Source organism: Oncorhynchus gorbuscha, linkage group LG16, assembly GCF_021184085.1.
Source record: "Oncorhynchus gorbuscha isolate QuinsamMale2020 ecotype Even-year linkage group LG16, OgorEven_v1.0, whole genome shotgun sequence".
Taxonomy (NCBI): domain Eukaryota; kingdom Metazoa; phylum Chordata; class Actinopteri; order Salmoniformes; family Salmonidae; genus Oncorhynchus; species Oncorhynchus gorbuscha.
The window spans coordinates 66,128,586-66,146,985 of record NC_060188.1 but is presented as its reverse complement, the minus strand read 5'-3'; the positions used below and the strand labels follow the sequence as shown (position 1 = coordinate 66,146,985).

The 18,400-nt window shown below is 42.5% G+C and overlaps 1 pseudogene; it reads right to left on the bottom strand.

Annotated features, from left to right (window-relative positions):
* Positions 1-1,158: 1,158 nt before the first annotated feature.
* The window catches only part of LOC123999788, a 112,418-nt pseudogene continuing 95,176 nt past the window's right edge, over positions 1,159-18,400 (bottom strand).

Sequence of the window (18,400 nt, the reverse complement as noted above, 5' to 3'; positions counted from 1 at the left end):
TTAATTTGTTGTGTACTTCAGAAGAGGATGGCGAATAAAGTTGTCATGCTGAGTAATACTCCTTCCCATTAGCCCCCCAGTCTGTGATATAGGACAGTGGAAGCAATTTTCAGGCCGAGGCGTCGTTTGGGGAGCTCAGGCTGAATCTCCAGAGTGACAGTCTGGAAGGCTCCCAATCAATAGACCAATTTAGTAAGCGCCTCTTACTCAAAGTCACAGCTACTAGCCTAACACCACACCCACTCACTGGGGGATTGAAATGGAGCTGTTTTCAGCACCTAATGGGTTAAAATGCCAAGTTGTGCTAGCTAGTGGCATATTAGAGAGTTTGTGTTTGAAGGGACTTAATTTTTAGGCCCTGAAATGTGGCCTTTGCATTCCAGCAGCAACTGAGTGTGTTTTTGTTTAGGTTTGTCTATACACAGAACACATCCGAAGCAGTGCCATGAGAGTTGAATGTAGGCTAATTCTCACTGTTTTTGTACACACACTTCTTTGCAGCAAGAACATAAGGATTGATTGGTTTGATCCATCCTGGCTATTGATCCTGCCAGTTCACATTTTCCCCCCATAACTAAACCTTCTCCTAATAGTCTTGAAGAACACCACACATTGGATCAGTCAATATGAATATACCGTCTCACATTCTTCACTGCATATTGAAGCATGCAGGATGGCACCCATTACCAAATTTACTAGAAATATGAGACGGTAAGTGTGAAATTTATCTGATATGTTTTGAGGCTACCTAGAGATGATACATTGATGAAGTGTGTTATTCAATGAAAATAGACAGCTTAACTTTGCAACACTGCCACCTGCAGGCAAAGAGTTGTGCACAAGTTATTAATGAGCGCTGGTTAATATCTTTAGCACTGAAAAAACATTCAAGGTCATTGGTACAAACAATATTTTCATTTGGAGAATTTTAGTATTGTGAGACTCATGAGTGCTGTAATGAATGTGATGATCATCATTCATTTAAAGAGTGGCTGAACTCACCGAATCGCATGCATTTTTCTGCTGCTCATTAAGATAAATTAGATAAACTATTGGAACCAAGACTTAAAAATAAATGATGTTGTCACAAGATGGAGGGAATGTTGGAGCATAACTAATGGAATTACACTTACCCAAAAATGTACGCTTAATCCAGTATAAACTAATGTTTACAATTTATTATACAAGAGACAAAATTCACAAATTCCACGGCACAATGGCAGAGTCATGTCTTAAGTGTAAAACGAACAATGACTCAATCATTCATGCTTTCTGGGAACGCTATAAAGTCCAAAGGTTATGGGCGGAGCAAGAAAGTTGGCTGTCAGAAGTATTAGAATGTAAACTAACTTTTAATCCATCTGTCTGCATATTTCAAGACGTGTCATATGGGGGTGCAGTGAGAGATACCCAATGGGCTGGATGATTCTCTTCCATCACTCATCTTTAAAAAACATATACTTAAAAACTTGGAAATCAATTAATCTGCCATCATCAACACCATGGAAAAATCTAATGATTAATTATTGAAATAGCATGGGTAACTGAGAAAAACAAATTGGTACAATTTAAGGGCATGTGGCAAACAATAATGCAGGTACTATGGATGGGGGGGGGGTGAGCATGCGGACCTGGGCAGATGAGATAGTCGTTGTTTGTGTGCGTCTGTAATGTGTTGTTTGTATGTGTATGTTTGTATCGGGTGTGGAGAAAAAAGAAAATAATTATATATTTAAAAAAAGATAAATGAGATTTGAGTATTGGGGGTGTGGTTAGATGTGGGTGTTATGTTTGATTTATCGTACCCTGGCAGTTACTGTTATTTGTCCCTCTTAAGGCACAATAGCAACAACATAGAGATAAATCAAGAAATCTGTCATTTTCACATTTTTGCCGAGGTCTTAGTCGCACAATTTGACATTTAGCTAAGGTGTTTGGTGCAGTATTTCTCAAGGTATAACATGTGCATGAAAAACTACTTTATTACCAGAGAGTGTGTCTGTCTGACAGCGTTTCATAGCAAATCATCTTACAAAACAGGTTGCAGCGGGACACGAGACACCCTAGAAAGGGTTTGGAATTTTGGAATATTGACAAGAGGCAGTTGTCTCAATTCTCATTTTGACCAAAACAGTGGCAGACTTGAGTGATCACTATCAAACACATTAGCAAGTTGTTCACTCCATAAAGGGCTTAGGGGCCAAATGTTCTTTCAACATAACATTGGCGACAAGTTGTTTTATGTAAATGAGTCAGAGTCTGGGGAGTTGCTTAATAGGCAGGTCTGTCTCGCTGTCTGGAGGTTCGCTGCTATGATTGGATAGAGCGCAATCACCACATTAATTTCTCAGTGCATAACAATTCTCCCTTGGCGATACAATCCCATTTCATGGGCATGATTGTAATCCAAACCCAACCCTCATGTAAGTCATGACGACCTCAGTTACACAAATCTCACAAAACTCTATTTTGGAATATACTGACTTTATAAGCAAAGTTATTCTACTTAAACTTTTTTGTTAATTTTGGCACTGGAATAAATGTTTCTGACATAGGCTGTTTTCAACCAGAGAAGTTGCTTTTTACGTTCAGTTGCCCTTTAAGATGAGTTATCCAAAAATCCACCACTACCACCTCACTCACTCACTCACTCACTCACTCACTCACTCACTCACTCACTCACTCACTCACTCACTCACTCACTCACTCACTCACTCACTCACTCACTCACTCACTCACTCACTCACTCACTCACTCACTCACCCAGTGACCCACACAGGGAAACCTTCGGAGGCATCCTCCTCTATCAGTGCCTCTAAAAAGACCCATCGCCAGTCATTCATGTCCAAATTTGCAGGATCATTTTGGGAACAGCCTTTTTATTAATCAAATTTGAACGGTGTGTTAATTTCTCTTTATTTCAGTGCCACCATGGTGAACACCATGTTAAAAATAAAAAGCAACATCTTGTTAAAAGGAATATGAAGACAATGAATTAAAACTAATAATAAAAACTGGCAATAATAACCTCACAGCATTCTTATCAAACTCTCCCTCCAGGACTTAAAGAAAGAAAGAAATGGGCCAGGGTAGACAACAACAAGACAGTTTTGTTATATCCACACTTTAGATAGATATTTCCCATAGACTAGGTTTGGTTTGAAAGGGGGATTCTGTTGGATTGTCTCATTGTTTTTTCCCTGTAGAGGAGCATCACTGCAATGCAGCAACAGTAAATCTACTGAAGAGGAGAGTGAGAGTCTTGAAGACTCTACCTAGTGCACTGAGAATAGGGGCTCTGACTGGACACACTTTTTGGGTGTCATGAAGTGCAAACCGTTAAATCTCTAACCCTCCCTGTTCTAGCTAACTTCATCTACCACCCTGGTAAATTAGCAGTGGTAAACTACACCTGATACATAGCTGGAGTTTGTCCCGCCCTGTAAGTATACTCACAACATAGTCATTATTTTCATTATAGTACAGTATAGAGCAAATAGTATCCATATAATTTTCATAATCTTTTTTCATATTGCACCATCAGAGAATGGAATACAGAGAAATATCAATAGTGACTCCATTTCCTAATCAAAACGAGATATGTGCAAACATGACTAAGGACTTCATTAACCAAATCAATTCTTCCCTGTAATATCCACAAATAAAAGTGATCTCTTTTTATATATATATTTATAGTAATAAGAATAATAAATCTTCACATTGGATCATTTCATAGTGTGACAAAATGCTCAACTGGGCTGTCCAGTAGTGATCATAATCCTTATAATAGTCTTTAATTGGTCAGTCCCCATGCATCCATAGGAAATAGATTTATTTTTTCTTCAAAAAGTAACCATTTGAGAGCAGCTGACAAGTTTGGACTGCTGTCAATTGCTTTCATTCTCAGATTTCAGATTTTCCCAAGTTTCATTCAGTGTTTAAAAGGAATTTTCCATAGAAAAAAAATGATGGGCTCCAAATTATCATCTCACACTCCGGAAAAAAGTTGTCCAGGTTCTTATTAAAACAGTGTAGTGATGGTAATAGTTGATCATTTGTAATCAATAATTAATAATCATTAAACGTTGACAACTAACAACAAATAATCCATGATTAATAATTATTGATTAAAAATAATAATCAATAATAAATGATGTTCCCGCATAACGTAAATATTTTGTCAAGCTCTGCGTGTCATTTCAGATGAGTGAAATTTCTCACAAGTTTAAAAAACAAAGAAAGCTCCAAAATAAATAAAAGGAGATTAGTAAAAGTTATCCCTCGTTTAAGAAGAAAGGGGACGTTATATACAGGACTGTGTGGTGAGAGTCAGTTTACTGCACTTGTAAGTGTAATAAGTCCAGTGTTAGTGTGAGTTTTAGTCCAGCCCCATGCCTCTGGTGTTATACTAGCGTATAGGACTTTGCGTAGGGGTTGTTGGTCTGTTTGAGGTGTCCTCGTGAGTCCAGCAGGGACTCCTGGGAGGTGCTGAGCTTGGCGGCCTGGGCCAGCTCTGAGCCCTCTCTGTGGGGCAGGGTGGCGGCTGAGCCGGGCTGCCATTGGGGCACTGGGTCCCTGCTGCTGGCCCTGCTGGTGGCCTGGGGGGGCCTCTGTGGGTGTAGGGGGCGCCATACGCGACGGCCGCTTCAGGGAGCGACTCTTCTGGGGTTCCAGACAGGCCTGACCCATGGCCCCCTCCCCCCCGACACCACCCCTCCCTCCAGTACCCGTGCACGACATGCCCCGGTTCAGCAGGAAGTCCATGCGCAGGTAAGGAGGCAGGTGCACAAGCTCGCCCCCTACAGGACAAAGTAGAGAGAGAGATTGGAGTTAGCTTTTGGAAAACAACACCATTGAATTAAACATAACATGGCCAAACTATGGAAAAATCTCAGTTCAAAATACTTCATTAGAGAAATTACTGCCCCTGGGGGGAAGGGTTGGGTGGAAATAGAAATTTCTTTACCCCCTCAGATACAAGCTCATCACATCTGCCACTCCAACCAACAAAACTAGCTTATACAGTATGTGAAAGTAATTTACATAAATCTTCTTCAGGCTAGGGTCTACTTTTCTCCATTTCCGCCTGACTGACGTGCCAAAAATAAACTGCTTGTTGCTCAGGCCCTGAAGCCAGGATATGCATATAATTGGTACCATTGGAAAAAAAACACTCTGAAGTTTGTAGAAATGTTAAAATAATGTAAAAGACTATAACACAATAGATATGGTAGGAGAAAATCCAATGCTCTTCCAATGGAAAATAAGGTAAATAATTAAATCTAGCTCCCAGTATGCAATTCCTATGGCTTCCACTGGGTGTCAGTAGTCTTTGTTCAAGGTTTCAGGCTTGTGTCTTCAAAAATGAGGAAGAATAATGAGTTTTAGTACACGGACACAGACTTGAAAATTTGTGTATGTGCGCGCGACGAAGAGGACACGCACCTGCTAATACTGTTTTCCTATTGAACATACTTCTTTCCGTATTAAATATTATAGTTTAATTACATTTTACATTTTAATCTGGGGATGAAATAGAAATGTATTTTAACTTGTTTTAACAAAGTTTAGACGTAGCTCTTTGGATTCCTTTCTCTGCATGTTGAATGAGTGGATTACTCAAATCGATGGAGCCAACTAAACAGACTTTTTGGGATATAAAGAAGGATTTTATCTAACAAAATGACACTACATGTTGTAGCTGGGACCCTTTGGATGACAAATCATTGGAAGATTTTCAAAAGTAAGTGAATATTTAATCGCGATTTGTGAATTTATAAAACCTGTGCCGGTGGAAAAATATTTTGATGTGGGGCGCCGTCCTCAAACAATTGCATGGCATGCTTTCGCTGTAAATTTTACTGTAAATCAGACAGTGCAGTTAGATTAACAAGAATGTAAGCATTTAACTGATATAATATAATGTACACCTGTATGTACATCAATGTTTAATATGTTTAATATCCATAAAGTTTATGATTATTTATTTGAATTGCGCGCCCTCCAGTTTCACCGGAAGTTGTCTAGCGGGACACCTAGCCTTAAGAAGATTTATGTATACAAACTTTGCCTGGTTATTGAGGTTATATGCCAAAGAATACTTCAGTGATGAATTATTCTCATACCGCCATGCTGCAATCTGTCCTCATGGCCTTGATCAACATTAAATGAATGACAACATTTACAATGTGGTTTAAAGCCCCCCCCCCATATCTCATTATACACATTGGGGTAATGGATGAAGGAGACTGTGGCTTTTCTATAACCTAAATAAGTAATGTTATAGATTTAAGACACTAGTGCAGTTTATTAGTTATCTGAGTAAAGTCTACAAAGTCTGAGTTTAATAAAATATACTCTACAATGATCCAAAAATAAAATGAATAGAGATGATGACTTTAATAAAAAAATAGACTGAATTTATAAGATAAAGTGACCTCATAGCAGATCACATCCTTAAGTGGTTCAATGTTAAAGATTGGTCTTCCTGCAATGTAATGTTGTTGCACTATCGTCAATAGAATAAGCTTAATTCATTAATACATGTGCCTGTAATTTATGCAAAGAACTGTCTGCAAAACTCCACATTTGTTGCATCTAGTAGTGGCATTACTACATCATCAAGTGGCATTACTACATCATTATCTTCAGCATATTCAACAGTTGAGTGAATACATCAGCAGTAAATATTTACAAACCCATAGCATTACAGGCCTGATGAAGGTTAGCGAAGGTTAGCAACAGGTTAGCAACAGAGCTCAGGACTCAAGTGCTAGAGCAGAGCTAGCTATGTGTCTACGCGGCCTCACCCGGTCTGTGAGCCTTGGGCACGGCCATGTTCATGACTCGGCTGACGTCCTGAGGCTTGGGCGGGGAGGCGGTGAACCTGCAGATGCCTGACTCGGAGGGCGTGCTGGAGGTCAGGCTGTCTGTGTAGTCATTGGTGCCTGCCGTCATCTGCTCCGAAGACGTGTCCGAGATGAAGCATTCTGTGATGGTGAACTTGGCGTGGCGCAGCTGCTCCTCCATTTTGGCGTGCTCGTAGGCCCGCGCCAGCTCCTCATAGGTGGATGACGCGCTCTCTGTGGACACCATGCTGCTCCGCGCTCGGTCTACACCAGGGGTTAGGGTTAGAGGTCGTGCTAGTAAAGCAGTTAGGGGCTAATGCAAGCATTGTGTTAATAAGTGTTGGCATTGTTACAAGTTGTATAGTAGGCCTATCTGTTGTTAATACAGAGGTGAAAGGTTTGTTATAGACATGGTTAAGGGTTATGTTGCAGACATTCTTATATGGGGACTGTTACAGCTGTTGTTACAGGCTTGTCTCATCTTCAGGTGCGTTGTTACCTGTGTCCTGAGATGGGCTGACACTGTAGCTGTCACTCTCCTTATCCACAGATCCGGCCACCCGTGGCGTGGGCAGCCTCCAGTCAGTGCTCAAGGTGTGGGCCGAGACTGGCGGGTGTGGTCGGTTCAGGGTCCACTGGCTAGCGTAGCGGTTGCGTGCGGCAGGGCCTGCTTTGGCTGTGCGGCGGGCTGTGGGGTCTGAGGAGGAAGGACACAGGATGTTACATCACAGTCACACACCAGGGTGTTATGTCACTTAGCAAGGGCTCATCTCGAGTAACGCAATGCTCTGTTTTTAAAGGAGTTTTAAAGTTTGTAGCTGGCTATAGCAATGAGGCTGGACACTCTATCCTGTCATAAACCAACAAAGAGAAAACACCCACCATCACAATATCTCTGCACATGGAGTTCATCTCGGGACTTCTTGTTTTCACAAAAATACATAGAGCTTACAATAGCAGTGAGAAAACCATCATGGTCAAAGAGAATGTTTGATTGGGTTGACTGCAGTCCTTTGCAAATAGGCTCATTTTTTGGTTGGATACCATACACATACAGTTCCTTCAGAAAGTATTCACACACCTCAACTTTTTCCTCCTTTTGTTGTGTTACAGCCTGAATTCAAAATGGATTCAAATGAGATGTTTTTTGTCACTGGGCCACACACAATACCCCATAATGTCAAAGTGGAATTATGTTTTTAGAAATGTTTACAAATTGGTTAAAAAATGAAAAGCTGAAAGTCTTGAGTCAATAAGTATTCAACCCCTATGTTATGACAAGCCTAAATAAGTTCAGGAGTAAAAATGTGCTTAACAAGTCACATAATTTTCTCCCGAGTGGAGCAGCGGACTAAGGCACTGCATCTCAGTGCAAGAGGGGTCACTAGAGTCCCTGGTTCAAATCCAGGATGTATCACATCTGGCTGTGATTGAGAGTCCCATAGGGCGGTGCAAAATTGGCCCAGGTTCGTCTGGGTTAGGCTGGGGTAGGCCATCATTGAATATAAGAATTTGTTCTTAACTGACTTGCCTAGTCAAATAAAGGTTAAATAACAAAAAATATTATAATAATAAGTTGCACTGACTCACTCTTGTTTGCAATAATAGCGTTTAACATGATTTTTTAATTACAACCTCATCTCTGTACCCCACACATACAATTATCTGTAAGGTCCCTCAGTCGAGCAGTGAATTCCAAACACAGATTCAACCACAAAGACCACAGAGGTTTTCCAACGCTTGGCAAAGAAGGGCACCTATTGGTAGATGTGTAAAAAAATATATATCCCATTGAGCATGGTGAAGTTATTAATTACACTTTGGATGGTGTATCAATAAACCCAGTCAAATCAAATCAAATTGTATTTGTCACATACACATGGTTAGCAGATGTTAATGCGAGTGTAGCGAAATGCTTGTGCTTCTAGTTCCGACAATGCAGTAATAACCAACAAGTAATCTAACTAACAATTCCAAAACTACTGTCTTACACAGTGTAAGGGGATAAAGAATATGTACATAAGGATACATGAATGAGTGATGGTACAGAGCAGCATAGGCAAGATACAGTAGATTGTATCGAGTACAGTATATACATATGAGATGAGTATGTAAACAAGGTGGCATAGTTAAAGTGGCTAGTGATACATGTATTACATAAGGATGCAGTCGATGATATAGAGTACAGTATATACGTATGCATATGAGATTAATAATGTAGGGTAAGTAACCTTATATAAGGTAGCATTGTTTAAAGTGGCTATAGTGATATATTTACATAATTTCCCAACAATTCCCATTATTAAAGTGGCTGGAGTTGAGTCAATGTCAGTGTCAGTGTGTTGGCAGCAGCCACTCAATGTTAGTGGTGGCTGTTTAACCGTCTGATGGCCTTGAGATAGAAGCTGTTTTTCAGTCTCTCGGTCCCAGCTTTGATGCACCTGTACTGACCTCGCCTTCTGGATGATAGCGGGGTGAACAGACAGTGGCTCGGGTGGTTGATGTCCTTGATGATCTTTATGGCCTTCCTGTAACATCGGGTGGTGTAGGTGTCCTGGAGGGCAGGTAGTTTGCCCCCAGTGATGCGTTGTGCAGAACTCACTACCCTCTGGAGAGCCTTACGGTTGAGGGCGGAGCAGTTGCCGTACCAGGCGGTGATACAGCCCGCCAGGATGCTCTCGATTGTGCATCTGTAGAAGTTTGTGAGTGCTTTTGGTGACAAGCCAAATTTCTTCAGCCTCCTGAGGTTGAAGAGGCGCTGCTGCGCCTTCTTCACGATGCTGTCTGTGTGAGTGGACCAATTCAGTTTGTCTGTGATGTTTATGCCGAGGAACTTAAAACTTGCTACCCTCTCCACTACTGTTCCATCGATGTGGATAGGGGGGTGTTTCCTGAAGTCCACAATCATCTCCTTAGTTTTGTTGACGTTGAGTGTGAGGTTATTTTCCTGACACTACACTCCGAGGGCCCTCACCTCCTCCCTGTAGGCCGTCTCGTCGCTGTTGGTAATCAAGCCTACCACTGTTGTGTCGTCCACAAACTTGATGATTGAGTTGGAGGCGTGCGTGGCCACGCAGTCGTGGGTGAACAGGGAGTACAGGAGAGGGCTCAGAACGCACCCTTGTGGGGCCCCAGTGTTGAGGATCAGCGGGGAGGAGATGTTGTTGCCTACCCTCACCACCTGGGGGCGGCCCGTCAGGAAGTCCAGTACCCAGTTGCACAGGGCGGGGTCGAGACCCAGGGTCTCGAGCTTGATGACGAGCTTGGAGGGTACTACAAAATCACTACAAAGATGCATGCATCCTTCCTAACTCAGTTGCCGAAAAGGAAGGAAACCACTCAGGGATTTCACCATGATGCCAATAGTGATTTTAAAACAGTTATAGAGTTTAATGGCTGTGATAGGAGAAAACTGAGGATGGATCAACAACATTGTAGTTACTACACAATTACTAACCAAATTGACAGAGTGAAAATAAGGAAGCCTGTATAGAATAAAAATATTCCAAAACATGCATCCTGTTTGCAACAAGGAACAAACGTAATACTTTGAATATTTTGAAAAGAATAATGGGCAAATGTTGTACAATCCAGGTGTGGAAAGCTCCTAGAGACTTACCCAGAAAGACTCAAAGCTGAAATCGCTTATATAAATTAGATATTTCTGTATTTCATTTTCAATACATTTGCTGCAGTTTCTAGAAACATGTTTAAACTTTGTCATTATGAGGTACTGTGAGTAAAATATATATATTTAATCCATTTTGAATTCACAACAAAATATGGAATAATTCAAGGGGTATGAATACTTTCTGAAGGCACTGTACATTGTGCTGAAATAAATTGTTAATCTGTGTGAATAACATCAGAATAACATCAGAGATGGTAGTGACACTGATCATAATGCTACTGATGACTCACTGAGGACTGGAGTCAGTCTGGTTGTCTAGAATACACTCTAGCTGTATCAGTTTCAGCCGTATGAATGCAATCCTGATACCACTTATTCATTCTAGTTTTACCTCCAGTAATGTAAAGAGGATGTTTGTACTGGACTTACTGGTTCCTGGCCTAGCGTCAGATACATCCACTAGAGGTCCGGTGGCCTGTGACAGGGACTGGTAGTGGACAGTGTGGGTAACCGTAGACGACTTCTGTTTCTGGGTCTCCCCAAAGTCATTGTCAGTCAGTAGCACTGTGGACCTGTCATCTGAAAGAGAAAGAGAGCTTTCACAAACATGGTCCCTACAGTACGATGACAATGACCACAGTAGGCACTATTAACACTTAGAAGGCCACACATATGTAATATTCACACATTGTTATCCAATGTTACACAAATATCCCACTCGTATTTCCTAATTGGAAGCTCATTATGAGTTATGGTGTGTCTGGGAGCGTTCTGTAAGTTTAAGTCACAAGTTGCCGATAATTCAGAGAACACATGAAAGCAGCATAATGTATCAGTGTCCACTCACCGACTGTCTCCATGGTGTCTCTCTCCTCTATGAGCAGCTGGGCTCGGGGGATGTCGATGTGCATTCTCATGGTTTGCTGCTGCTTGTTGATGGTGTCTGCTGGTCGTGTGTTTTTACTGCATGGGGAACACAGGAAGCCATACACAGGTCAATGCAGATCTCATTACACACTGCATAAAATATTCATATAATAGTGATTCTGATATGATTCCATAGAAACAGTATTTCATGTGTTCTTCTTCCAAGAATGCTTTAAACAATATTAACTATCTATTAAGTGATGTGTCAAACTGCTGTTGCTTACCTCATCAGCATCTCGGCTAAACTTTTAGCATCTACAGAGCAAACAAGAACAAAAATCACATTACATACAGATGATTCTCTTAGTATACTTGAAAAAAGTTTGACAATTGTTACAGAAATCTTTTACTGAAATCTAACCAATCATGTTGCTGCTGTGACCTCTCACCTCTAAGCCTCTTCAGTCTCTGTTCCCGCCTCCGCCTCCTGAGGACAAGTAGCAGGACGAAGACCAGCACGATGCCCACCAGAACACATGAGATGATGGTCACCATTTTCAGACCCTCGTTACTGGACGTACTGCCCGCACTCACCGTCGGGGCCTTCACCAGGGGAGCGATGGTACCTGGGGACAGGTCATAGAAATGTAATTAGCTGACAAACTGTTGTGATATTTGTTATGACAAGACCACGTACATTTCTTGTACTTAACTGCAGGATTGTCAAGTGTGCAAACCAGACCTGGTAGAGAAGACAATGACTGCAAAACACCAGCCAAATATAAATATACACACAGTGAAGAAAACATTTCCATGACATAGATTGACTGGTAGTCAAAGACTCCAGTCAGCCAAGTCATAAACTGTTCTCTCTGCTACCGCACGACAACTCAATATTAGGAAGGTGTTCCTATCATTTCGTACACTCACTGTCAATTAACGTCTATACAAGGTCTGTCGATGAATACTAAATGACCTTTGTGTTAATGTTTAAAACATGCAGCAAGCGCCTGGCAAAAGGTAACAGTGCGTCTGCGGCTTACATCCCAAACGAAATGTCTTTCCCAGCAATCCCACTCAATCTGCTCCAACAAGCTGTTGTAGCACTGTGTTGCCTGCAATCAGCACCTGACCTTCTGCCGAATTTCCAATAATGCCCAGTTAACTGAAGCACTACTTAAAAGAGGTGAACTCTTCCTTATTCGCTGAATAGTCAGCTTTTTTTCCCTTCGTGGATGGCTGGGGGATGGATGGGGGCTGTGTGTGTGTGTGTGTGTGTGTGTGTGTGTGTGTGTGTGTGTGTGTGTGTGTGTGTGTGTGTGTGTGTGTGTGTGTGTGTGTGTGTGTGTGTGTGTGTGTGTGTGTGTGTGTGTGTGTGTGTGTGAGTGAGTGAGTGAGTGAGTGAGAGAGAGAGAGTAAGGTTTAGGGTTGGGTAGGGCCATTGAATCGCTATGGGACTGGGGGGTGTTGGCACTGGCAGGTGATTGCTCATCTATTGCCCCCCTCTAGCCCCTCTGCAGTCGGTAGATCACATAATTATTTAATTCATGCAGCGCAGAGCGCTCGATAGGGCAGTGATGGAGGTGTCATAAACAGCAGCAGCAGACACAACAACCACCACGGCCACTGGAGTCAGCAGAAAATCTATTGGAGGTACTTTACTGCCCCATTCATCAGTTGCATGAGACTTGCATGAGACAGCTTCTTTAATGGCAGCACCGGTAAATAGCAAAATATGAATTCATTTACTTCTGCTCTAAGGCAGGTATAGTACCTACGCCGTAAATTAACATCTTGGATGGAGACTCGATCAGTTGTGACAATTTTCAAGGGATGGGAAGGTAAATGCCTTTTAAAATACAGTTCTTCAATTTTCATTCAGTTATCCTGAATAAGTCAATCTAAGCGTGTATATCTTTCAACTTATAACTTGCTGCATTATGTATAGCATCAGTGAAGAGACAAGTACACTCACTGCCGTCGTAGCTGAGTGTGGCGAACTTGACCCTCTTCTCTGCTGAGCCGGCGCTGTTGAACACCTTCATCTGAAGTTCGTACCAGGTGGCCTCGGCCAGGTCATACAGGATGTAGCTCTTGATCAGAGAGGTGCGCTGGGCGGTGGTCCATGTGGGAGACACCACCGAACGGTACTCCAACGTGAAGGATGTGATTGGACAGCCGCCGTTGTTCCAGCCAATCAGGTTGAGCTTGACACGCGTGGCATTGATACTGGTGAAGAGCTCCTGTTCTTTAGAGTACTGGGGTTCTGTTGGGCAGAGAGGAGAGAGGAGTCAGACCACACACACACTTTAATGAGCGGTCCATTCATAAGTATCAGTTTTGTATTAATTGTGTCAAAGCAATGCAGTCACTATTTCATAACATACGTAAAAGGATGTCACCATCTCTCTACCTTTTCCATGAGTCTTAGCTTCGATGATCTCACTGATGCGCCCTGGCCCCACAGCATTCTGGGCAGTCAGGGTGAACTTGTACCAGGTGCCACACTTCAGGTTCTCCAGGCGATAGGAACGCTCACTAGGGCTGATGGCAAAGTTGCCCCACTGCTCACTGTTGTCCTCTGAGTATTGCAGGATGTAGCCTGATGTGAGAGAGAGAGGTTAGGCTGATGCACTGTTGTCTGCTAAACAACCATCCTGGTGTTGCTCATAGGGGACACTATTTAATGAAGTCAGTAACTTGTTTTCCAAGGTAAAACAATAAAATCTCCTATAATAGTTAGTGTTGCTGCTTGCTGTGTTGGAGTCTGACCTCTGATGGAGCTGCCTCCGTTGTCTCCTGGTATCCAGGACAGAGTGATAGATGTGGTGGTCGTCTTGGTAACGGTAAGACGAGGCTGGTCTGGAGGAACTAGAAGTAAAAACATGGATTTTAATGAGTTCCTATCTCAAGGGGCATACAGTGCATTTGGAAAGTATTCAGACCCCTTACATTATTCCATGTTTTGTTACATTACAGCCAATATCCTAAAATGGATTAAATACATGTTTTCCTTCCTCAATCAACACAAAATAACCCATCATGACAAAGCACAAACATGTTTTTAGAATATTTTGCAAATGTATTACAAATAAAAAACAGAAATACCTGATTTACATAATTATTCAGACCCATTGCTATGAAAACTTAAAATTGAGCTCAGGTGCATCGTGTTTCCATTGATCATCCTTGAGATGTTCAATTGATTGTACATGATTTGGAAAGGCACACTCCTGTTTATATAAGGTCCCACAGTTGACAGTGCATGTCAACATGTCATGTCAGTGCAAAAACCAAGCCATGAGGTCAAAGGAATTGTCCATAGAGATCCGAGACAGGATTGTGTTAAGGCATGGATCTGGGGAAGGGTACCAAAACATTTCTGCAGCATTGAAGGTCACCAAGAACACAGTGGTCTCCATCATTCTTAAATTAAAGAAGTTTGGAAGCACCAAGCCTCTTCCTAGAGCTGGCCGCCTGGCCAAACTGAGCAATCGGGGGAGAAGGGCCTTGGTCAGGGAGGTGACCTTATATAGATAGACATGTCAAGGTGTGATGGTCACTCGGAAAGAGCTCCAGAGTTCCTGTGTGGAGATGGAAGAACCTTCCCTGCAGCACTCCACCAATCAGGCCTTTATGGTAGTGGTCAGACGGAAGCCACTCCTCAGTAAGAGGCACATGACAGCACACTTGGAGTTTGCCAAAAGGCACCTAAAGGACTCTCAGACCATGAAAAACGATTCTCTGGTCTGATGAAACCGAGATTGAATTCTTTGGCCTGAATGCCAAGCGTCACATCTGGAGGAAACCAGGCATCATCCCTACGGTGAAGCATGGTGGTGGTAGCATCATGCTGTGGGGATGTTCTTCAGCAGCAGGGACTGGGAGACTAGTTAGGATTGAGGGAACGATGAACGGAGCAGAGAGATCCTTGATGAAAACCTGCTCTAGAGCGCTCAGGACCTTAGACTTGTGCAAAGGTCAACCTTCCAACAGGACAACAACACTAAGCACACAGCTAAGACAACACAGAAGTGACTTCGTGAAAAATCTCTGTATGTCCTTGAGTGGCCCAGCCAGAGCCCGGACGTGAACCAGATCTAACATGTCTGGAGAGGCTTGAAAATAGCTGTGCAGAGATGCTCCCGATCAAACCTGATAGATCTTGAGAGGATCTGCAGAGAAGAATGGGAGAAACTTCCAAAATACAGGTGTGTATTGTAGCTTGTAATGTAGCGTCATACCCAAGAAGACTCCAGGTTGTAATCGCTACCAAAGATGCTTTAACAAAGTACTGAGTAAAGGGTTTGAATACTTATGTCAACGTGCAAAAACAAAATGTAAAACTGTTTTTGCTTTGTCATTATGGGGTATTGTGTGTAGATTTATGAGGGTGAAAAACATATTGAATCATTTTTAGAATAAGGCTGTAATGTAACAAAATGTGGAAAAAGTCAAGGGGTCTGAATACTTTGCGAATGCACTTCACTACAGTGCCTTGCGAAAGTATTCGGCCCCCTTGAACTTTGCGACCTTTTGCCACATTTCAGGCTTCAAACATAAAGATATAAAACTGTATTTTTTTGTGAAGAATCAACAACAAGTGGGACACAATCATGAAGTGGAACGACATTTATTGGATATTTCAAACTTTTTTAACAAATCAAAAACTGAAAAATTGGGCGTAGGCAAATTTATTCGGCCCCCTTAAGTTAATACTTTGTAGCGCCACCTTTTGCTGCGATTACAGCTGTAAGTCGCTTGGGGTATCTCTATCAGTCTCTATCAGTTTTGCACATCGAGAGACTGAATTTTATTCCCATTCCGAATACTTTCGCAAGGCACTGTACTGTACATACCATGAACACATTTCTGTTTTTATGACCATCAATAAAATGGAGAATTGATTTGAATTGAGTGGTATACTGCACTGTTCCACCACAGACTCCTTCCGGTTACCTTGAACCTGCAGGTTGAGGATGATTTTATCTGGCCCAAAACTGTTGCTAGCCACACAGGTGTAGTTCCCAGAATCCTCAGCTTTCACTGTGCGGATGGCTAGGCTGCCATTGCCCTGGATGATGCGTCTACTGTCAATCACAGCAGGGGCGGGGCTTCCGTTGCTGAATCACAAATGTACGAGAGACAGTTAGACAATGAACTACGGTGAGATACGAAGCAGCGAAAATAATTTAAAAGTCTTGGATAATGTTACCCCTACTTTTTTGTGTGTAGGAACATGCTGTACATGTAAACAACTATGATTTTTTTAACATTCTGCTGATGAGTGTGAAAGGATACTGTAAAAACAAAGAGCCACTGTTTTTTCACTGGTATTTAGTTCAAGTGGAAAGCATTAAACGTTACTCAAAACACAGTCTGTGCTAAGTGCTACTGTCTGAACTACATGCAGCATGATGTGTTTCCCTAAGCTGTGGGTCAGACTTTCCTGTACTCACGTCTCCTTGAGCCACTTGACCGTGGGGGCTGGGTCGCCCACCGCCTTACAGGGCAACACGATGTCCCTCATCCAGGGTGTGGTCACGGTGCCGTTGAACGTCAGAATCTGAGCAGGAGCTGCACACACACAGACACCACAACGGGGTCAAATCGTTGTAAATACTTGACTGGATTTAGTTTGCTTGGTACAACAAAATGAATGGTATACGCCCAGAAGTGGAAATCAATCCCAAATACCGCCAAGGGAAGCTCTGAAAAAGCAGTATACAATATTAGTTCCTTATCCATCTTTATTGAATTCACCTCTACACATGCAGAGCCCATCTCTGTGCTTGGACAGATGTAAAGTAATCTGTTTGGAACCAGGCTGGTCGTGCAGCAGACGGATATCTAAAACACATCAGGTCTGGAGCTCCAGAGTGGGGACTACATTTATCACCCCTGCCTCTAGCAGGATGAGAACACTACACTGGCTATCACTGCTCACCCTCGGCTTATCAGCTCTCACAAAGAAGCACAGTGCTGACAGGGTGGAATAGCAGACCTATTTGCATTCAGTTTGATGCTGCATTCACATCCTGAGTTAGGAGGCAGGGATACTATAGTCTCCTCTTTTCTTTTCTCACCTTATTTACCTCAGGGAGTTTCTCAGGGTTGCGCCCCTTTAAATGTTCTGATGCACACAACTCAAACATCATCTTTTGTGTCTTCAAAAATCATTCAGAGACTGATACACATTTTGTTATCATCTACTCCTGAATACTGAGAAGTGAAACCATAAGCTCCTCATAGGGCTGTGGCGATCAGGAAATTTGGTTAACCGGTGATTGTCAAGCAAATAACTGTCGGTCTCACGATAATTCACCGTTAATTAACAAACACATTTAGCTTCTCCTGGCTTTCACACCTAGCCTACAAACAAGCCATTTTAAAGAGTCTAATAAATCCATGTAATATAGCCTACACCTTCACAATCAATCCATGACTTATTTTAGACAGGTCTAAAGAAGCATGATATGTAGTCTATTTCAAAAGAAAATGATAGCGTACTCTGTCTTTGTCAAATGGCTGTGTGCTAGAACGTGCGTCGAAGATGTCGTTCCCATAGCAACGATAAAAACATTCCCAAACCAGAAACCGTGGATTGATGGCAGCATTCGCGTGAAACTGAAAGCGCGAACCACTGCTTTTAATCAGGGCAAGGTGTCTGGTAACATGTCCGAATATAAACAATGCTGCTATTCCCTCTGCAAGGCTATTAAACAAGCTAAGCGTCAGTACAGAGACAAAGTGGAATCTAAATTCAATGGCTCAGACACAAGAAGCATGTGGCAGGGTCTACAGTCAATCACGGACTACAAGAAGACATCCAGCCCAGTCACGGACCAGGATGTCTTGCTCCCAGGCAGACTAAATAACTTTTTTGCCCGCTTTGAGGACAATACAGTGCCACTGACACGGCCTGCAACGAAAACATGCGGTCTCTCCTTCACTGCAGCCGAGGTGAGTAAGACATTTAAACGTGTTAACCCTCGCAAGGCTGCAGGCCCAGACGGCATCCCCAGCCGCGCCCTCAGAGCATGCGCAGACCAGC